Genomic DNA, 7,718 nt, shown 5'->3' with positions numbered 1-7,718 from the left:
ACACTCTATGCCAGCTTGTCGCCCCTATTTGAGCGCACAACTGGGTAAGTGGATGAGACCACTATTCGCTTGCCAATATCAGGCCCGGCTCATCGATAGTGGACCCGTTCCTCAAGCTGGTCGAACTTAACTAAGATATTTCCCCCTCATTCAGGTGGGTAAGGTCACACCCCATTCCAACTGACCACAACTTAGTGAGAGACACACTTACTGGTATATGTCCCACGTGCGCTCATGTATCCACTCGGTCTCGATGTTGGAGTCATCCTCTAGTACCATCGGGTTTAGGAATTTTCACCCAGGGATGTCTATGGCACCCCGATGCTAGTAACAATATTTTTGGTGTCCAATCCTGCCATCCACGATATGCCTGTGGAGGTGACAACCCTGATGTCGCTAGGGCTTACAGTAATCATGTCATATAAATGCAAGGTGCATGAATCATACTATCAGTCATGCAGCAATCCTGCGCATACCACTCGCTCATGTGGTGCAACTCCGCCTATCAGGGAGCCCCATAAACAATCTGTCCAAAGGCATATGCTATGATCAGTCACTCCTCATATCAAGCATACATATGATGCATATGAGAATGAATCATGGAGCTATACTAAGCATGTTATATGGTGATGAACTCTATTCATAACGAAGATGGGCCTAGATGGCTTACACATAACAAGTATGGGCCTAACAATAGGCCCTATGGAGAGTTACAATGTGGACATTTAACCATCATTGCTCTTACAATGTGGACGTCAAACCATCATTGCTCCTAAGGCATGGCCCGCCATAAACATCATTACATACACCATGGTGGAATCGCACACCACAATGGACCTCATACACATCACATTCATCGTGGAATCGCACACCACAATGGACCTCATACACATCACATTCGTGGTGGAAGTGCACACCACAATGGACCTCATACACATCACATTCGGCCTCACACAAAGGCCTCACATACATCTCATTAGGTCTCACTCATGGTCCTTATATACATCATGTTGGACCTTAACACATGGGCCTCAAATACATCAAGTGGGCCACATCAATGAGCTGCACCAATGGGCCTTATATACATCAAATGGGCCGCATCAACGAGCTGCACCAATGGGCCTCATATACATTAAATGGGTCGCATCATGTGGGCCACACCAATGGACCTTATATACATCAAATGGGACGCATCAACGGGCCACACCAATGGGCCTCACAAACATCAAATGGGCCGCATCATGTGGACCTCAAATACATCGAATCGGGCCGCATTATGTGGGCCTCAAATACATCATAAAGGGCCTCTCATATGGGTCTTAAATATATCATAAAGGGCCTCTCATATGGGCCTAACATACATCACATCAAGGTGAGGCCCACACATTAATTAGAGGTTATTTTAGATCATTTCCAAAATAAATCCCATCGAAATATCATCTGGACCATACCATAAATAATAGTGGAGATAATGATTTCCACTGTTTAAATTTGCGGGGCCACCATTTTATTTTTCGTCCAACCTGATCATAAGGTCACAAAGACCTAGATTAAGAGGAAAATTAAATTTCAAATTGATCCAAACTTCCATGACCCAAAAAAGGGTTTCAATGGTGGACGTTCACTCTACACTGTTTTCTACATTGTGGTCCACCTAATCATCATATCTGCTTTATTTTTTTTGTTTTTAGTTTTTTTTTTTTGTTCTAAGCCTTAAGATGAACTTGCCAAATAGATGGACGGTTTTGATGTAACACATACATTAACGAGCCCCACGGAACTGCTGACGTCACGAGGCCCACTGATGGATTGTAAGGATGAAATACATATGTTACAGTGGGCCACACTGTCCTCAACTGGATGGTGTGAAGGAAACACATAGACCATGGTGGTCCCACGTGCTGGATACAGCACGGTAGGCCCCACCTAACATTTAAATCTGCTTGCCCCCTTTTTTTCTAATATGGGTGGATGGTGTGGATCAAAACCCACATGTGTCAGGTTGCACCATCCCTGATGGACGGTGTAGATAAAACACTGACATCATGGTGGGGTCCACCATCAGATGGGTGGATAGACGATTAGGATATGAGACATATGTCATGATCCGACTGTCAATACAACAGATGTATTACTGCTAGTGAAGGTACCCCAACCAATTTGCTACCAGACAGGTGGGTCCCACATGGGGCCAACCACATATATATTATTATTATTATTATTATTATTATTATTATTATTATTATTTTAAATATCAGCTGTCTAGCGTCCAGATGGTTGGACGTCCGTCTAACAGATGGTCTGGATTTATATACATCTAGGTGTGCTCCACACAGCACCATCTAGATCAAGATGGTGCAGATACAGAATGCATGCATCAAGGTGGGGGCCCACGACACTTGCTGATGTCACAACGTCAGTCGTTAGCTGGTGGGATCCACATCAATGGATAGTTGGAATATAACATACCGCATGATGGGGCCCACCACACTTGATGACGTCAATACAGTAGCCAGCGCTGCTAGCTGTACAACAATTGGACGGCCCACAATCAAAACAGATACAAAGGTGGGTCCACACACTGCATCAAGCCAATATTTATGTTTCCCTTCATCTGGGTCGTCTAGATAGACCGGCGACAAGGTGGGCCTCACGATCGGCTGGTCAGGATCATCTTGTATCGTGGTGGGCCACAAGACATCACAAAGAGAGAGAGAGAGAGAGAGAGAGAGAGAGAGAGACGTGAAGGGGAGGGACCCCACCACTATTGGGCTCTCCCTTAGACTATGCATACATCCAGTGGGTTCCACAACAAGTAGGCCCTCAAAACAAAATCAATTGTGGATCACCTACCTATTGGCCTCCTTCCTTAGCTCCTTGGACGCCTAGGCTCCTTAGCTTCGATCTTAATGGAGGATGATGAAGATTGGACAGCTAAGATGGGAGATTGGGATAGGAAAGTGGGCCACACTTGGGTTGCTTAGGAAGCTTGGATGTTGGAAGCTCTCCTTGGGAGCTTGAGAGTGAAGAGATAAATGAGAGAGAGAAAGAAGTGATGGGATGAAAAGAGATGGAGTGATGGGTGATGGGTGATGGGTGGAGTGATAGAGTTGTAAGAAAGGGATAGGTGGAGAGAGAGAGAGAGAGAGAGAGAGTTGACTTAAGGAAAGAGGAGATGGGTTGCTTATACTTATGATATGGTGTGTACTTGACTTGATAGATTGATTGATGGGAAAGGTTGTAGATATTCTCTTAGAATTGGCACGCGCTTCATTTTCCTCGAAATGAATGTGGGCCCACATCTTCTTGCTTGGGTATCGCATCAATGTGCGAGACACGGTGTTGGAACCGCGGCGACGGTGCGGTCCTTAAGATACAATTTTTGAGTCGAGTCGATATAAATATACAGGATGTGACTTAGGGTCGCGCACAAACGCCGATTACTGAGGGTTATCGAAATTTGACTGGAAGGATCATAGAAGCCTACAGAACGGTACTGAATATGATACGGTCCTTATAACTCTACCCTCCTAATAAAAATTTCATCCTCGAAATTTACACAATCATCACAACTAGACATAACTCATAAAGAAGAGGAAACATAGCATCATCTTAGAAAATCAGAGATAACATACAAGATATAATATATAATCAATCATCAAAGAGATGGAGATAGTGCTCTCGAATCTCTGCCTCGCGCTCCTAAGATGCCTCATCAACAGAATGGTGATCCCACTACACCTTCACCAAGGGAATGACCTTAGTCCAGAGGACTTGCTCCTTTCGATCAAGGATACGAACTGGCTGCTCAATGTAAGAAGCGTCCTGACGATCCACCAGCGGCTGCCAATCAATAACAGGAACGATGTCTAACCCACACTTCCTCAACATAGAGACATTGAAAATGTTGTGGATGCCAGAAAAATGAGATGGTAAGGCAAGCCGATAGCCTACGACGCCAACGCACCCAGTGATCTCGAAACGTCCTATGAATCTCGGAGCAAGCTTGCCCTTCGTTCCAAATCGAACTATGTTCTTCATGGGCGAGACCTTGAGATATACTCTGTCCCTAATAGCGAACTCCAAGGGACGACGCCGACGATCAACAAAACTCTTCTGCCGGCTCTGAGCTATGCGTATCCTTTACCTGATGATATCGATAGCCTCTAACGTCTACTGCACAAGCTCGGGACCTAAGAGACACCCTCTCCGACCTTGTTCTAACAACTTGGAGATCTGCATGGTCTGCCATATAGTGCCTCAAAAGAAGTCATGCCAATGGTAGTATGATGGCTGTTATTGTAAGCGAACTTAACCAATCACAGATGCTCATCCCAGCTACCCCCGAAGTCAATCACGTAGGCCCGAAGCATATCCTCAAGGATCTGCTTGACCCTCTCAGTCTGGCCATTGGTCTGTGGATGATATACGGCACTGAGTTGTAAAATAGACCCCATCACTCTCTAAAAGCTCCCCCAAAATTGAGATGTGAACCTCAGGTCATGGTCAGAAATGATTGAAACTGGAATGCCATACAGTCTCACAATCTCCTCGATGAATAACCTCGTAAGCCAATCCAAGGACTAAATCACACGAATCGCAAGAAAATGTGTTAACTTTATCAGACGATCCACGATAACCTAGATGGCGTCATGACCACGTTGAGTCATCAGCAAGCTTATAATGAAAGCTATCGACACATGCTCCCACTTTCACGTCGGGACGCTTAAAAGCTATAATGGACCAGGGGGTCTCTGATGATCAGCCTTGACACGCTGGCATGTGTCACACTTGACTACAAAACTAGTGATCTAGCTCTTCATCCCCACCCAAAAATATTATCGCCTATACATCTTCTTCGAGCTAGGGTGGATAGAAAACTGTGATCGATGTGCCTCTGTTATAAGATCTCTGCACAACTCAGGAATATTCCGAACATATAATCGGCCTCTAAAGCGAAGTCCACCATCAGAACCAACTTGCCAATCTGACTGACTTTCAGATGTCACCTCAGCCCTATAACCCTGCAATGACTGATCAGCCTATTAAGCCTCGATCACCCTTGCAATAAGAGAGGGTTGAATTGACAGGCTCAATAACCACATGATTGAAGACTGCAGACCGAACTCAAAATCATATGCTATCACATCCTCAAGCATCCTTCTCTCCTGAATCATCATATACGCTACCACGTTTGCCTTACCTGGGTGGTACTAGAGATCAAAATCATAGTCCTTCAGGAGCTCCATCCAATGCCTCTGCCTCATGTTCAGCTCGGATTGAGAGAATAGGTACTTTAAGCTCTTGTGGTCGGAGAAGATCTCAAACCTAACCCCATAGAGATAGTGCCTCCACAGCTTCAGTGCAAAGACGACTGCTGCCAGCTCCAAATCATGCGTGTGGTAGTTCAGCTGATGGACCTTAAGCTGGCGAGACGCATAAGCCACTGGCCTCCCGTGTTGCATCAGGATAGCACCCAAGCCAATACGTGAAGCGTCGATACATATAATAAATCCATCACTCTCATAGGGAAGAGCGAGGACAGGAGTGGACGTGAGGCGGTCCTTCAACTCCATAAATGCTCGCTCACAAGCGTCGCTCTAAACAAACTCTGCACCCTTTCGAGTCAACCTGGTCAACAAGGCTGAGAGACGGGAGAAGCCCTCATTGAAACGCCGATAGTAGCTCGCCAAACCAAGAAAACTGTGGATCGCGAACGCGCTCGGGGGTTGGGCCCACTTACGCACTGCTTCAATCTTTGAGAGGTCCACTGCACACCCTCCCTCGTCACCATGTGATCGAGGAACTTCACCTCCTCCTGCCAGAACTCGTACCTCTCCAGCTTCGTATACAGCTGGTGGGCACAAAGGGTCTACAATGCAATCTCCAAATGCTGTGCATACTCCTCATGGGTCCTTAAATATATCGAAATGTCGTCGATGAATACCACAACAAACTAATCGAGATACGGACGGAAGACTTCGCTTATCAACTGCATGAAGACCACGGGTGCATTGATCAGTCCAAAGGACATGACTTGAAACTTAAAAAAGACAATAACACGTCCTGAAAGCTGTCTTCAGGATGTCCTCCTCTCGAACCCGAATCTGATGATAACCAGAATGCAGGTCAATCCTCAAAAAGAACTGTACACCCTGCAGCTAATCAAATAAGTCGTCGATCCTCGAAAGCAGATACTTGCTCTTGATCATGACCCGGTTAAGCTTGTGGTAATCCACGTAGAGCCTCAACGAGCCATCCTTCTTCCTGATAAAAAGTATTGGCTTTCCCCAAGGTGAACTGCTCGAATGAATGAATTCTAACTCATGCAACTCATCCAACTATCGCTACAGCTCCCTCAACTCCATTGGTGTCATACGATACGAGGCTTTTGAGATAGGCGCGGTACCGGGCATAAGATCAATCTGGAACTCAATATGTCGGTGCAGGGGCAATCCCGGAATCTCCTAAAATATGTTGGGAAAATTATGAACCACCGGCAATTGATTGATACAAAAGGTAACAAGCTCCTCAATTGCACAGGACATCAAATAAGACAACGGCTCTCCTCTGGGCTCAGGTAACGAACTGAAATTATGACAAGCTTGGTAAACAAAACCTAACTATCCTTGCGGAGCAGTCCAAGACAGCGTGGTACTCAGCAAGCCAATTTATGCCCAGGATAACATCAAAATCTGACATCGGTAGCACAAACAAGTTGGCAGGCAAGAAAATCTCTCCCACTAACACTAGGCAAGATGAACAGTAATGACCCAACACTATAGTCTTCCCCAAGGCATCGATACGGTCAATCCCTCACTAGTAGACTCTATCGGTAATCCAGACGATCAATAAAAATCCTCAGTCATGAATGAGTGTGAAACACCAGAATTAAATAATACTCGGGCGATGCATGCAGAGACTGGAAGTATACCCTTAATGACTCCTCCAAATGATTGCGGGTCCTGCTGAGCCACGTAGAACTTAGTTTGAGCTGGCTGGGTAGGTGTTTATCCCCTCTGAGGGTGCTGCTGCTACTATTGTCACTGAGGTGGTCGAATCTACTGCCTTTGCTGCTGTGGTCTCAGAGGCTGGTGTTGATGCTGCTGCTAAGGGGGGCTCGGTGATGAGAGCTACTGTCGTTGTTGCTGCGGAGGCTGTTGTGGTGCTCTCAGCTGCTGTTGTGAAGGCTGATGCTGTGCTCTTAGCTGCTGCTACTGCGGTTGGAGACACTCCCACCTATGGTGTCCTATCCCACTGCATCTATAATAGGCACCGAGAAGCTGCCTCTGAGGTGGTGCCACTGGTGCTACTGGTGCTCTGGTGGATGGGTGGCTCCTGTGCCTCTATGGTCGTTGATACTTCTAGGAGCTACCAGAGGGGGCGTGCCTCTTTTGGTCTCTCCTCTGATCATGATCACTCTTCGTACCAGTCCACTCAGTCTCATAAATCAGAGCCCTCTGTACTACCGCTTGAAAAGTCAGGAGCTCATGTCCAATAACATGGCCTCGAAGACCGTAATGTAAGCCATTCTCAAAATGGCGGGCCTTCCACCCCTCATCATCAACCAAATATGGCACGAACCTTGATAGCACTACAAAATGAGCTGCGCATTGTGGCACAAACATGTCTCCCTACATCAAGGTCTTAAACTCTAACGCTTGCTGCCGACGAATGTGGTCAGGGAAGTACTGCTAGTCGAATCAGTCTACAAAATC

This window comes from Magnolia sinica, chromosome 13 (assembly GCF_029962835.1).
Source record: "Magnolia sinica isolate HGM2019 chromosome 13, MsV1, whole genome shotgun sequence".
Taxonomy (NCBI): Eukaryota; Viridiplantae; Streptophyta; class Magnoliopsida; order Magnoliales; family Magnoliaceae; genus Magnolia; species Magnolia sinica.
This window is presented reverse-complemented; position numbering follows the sequence as displayed.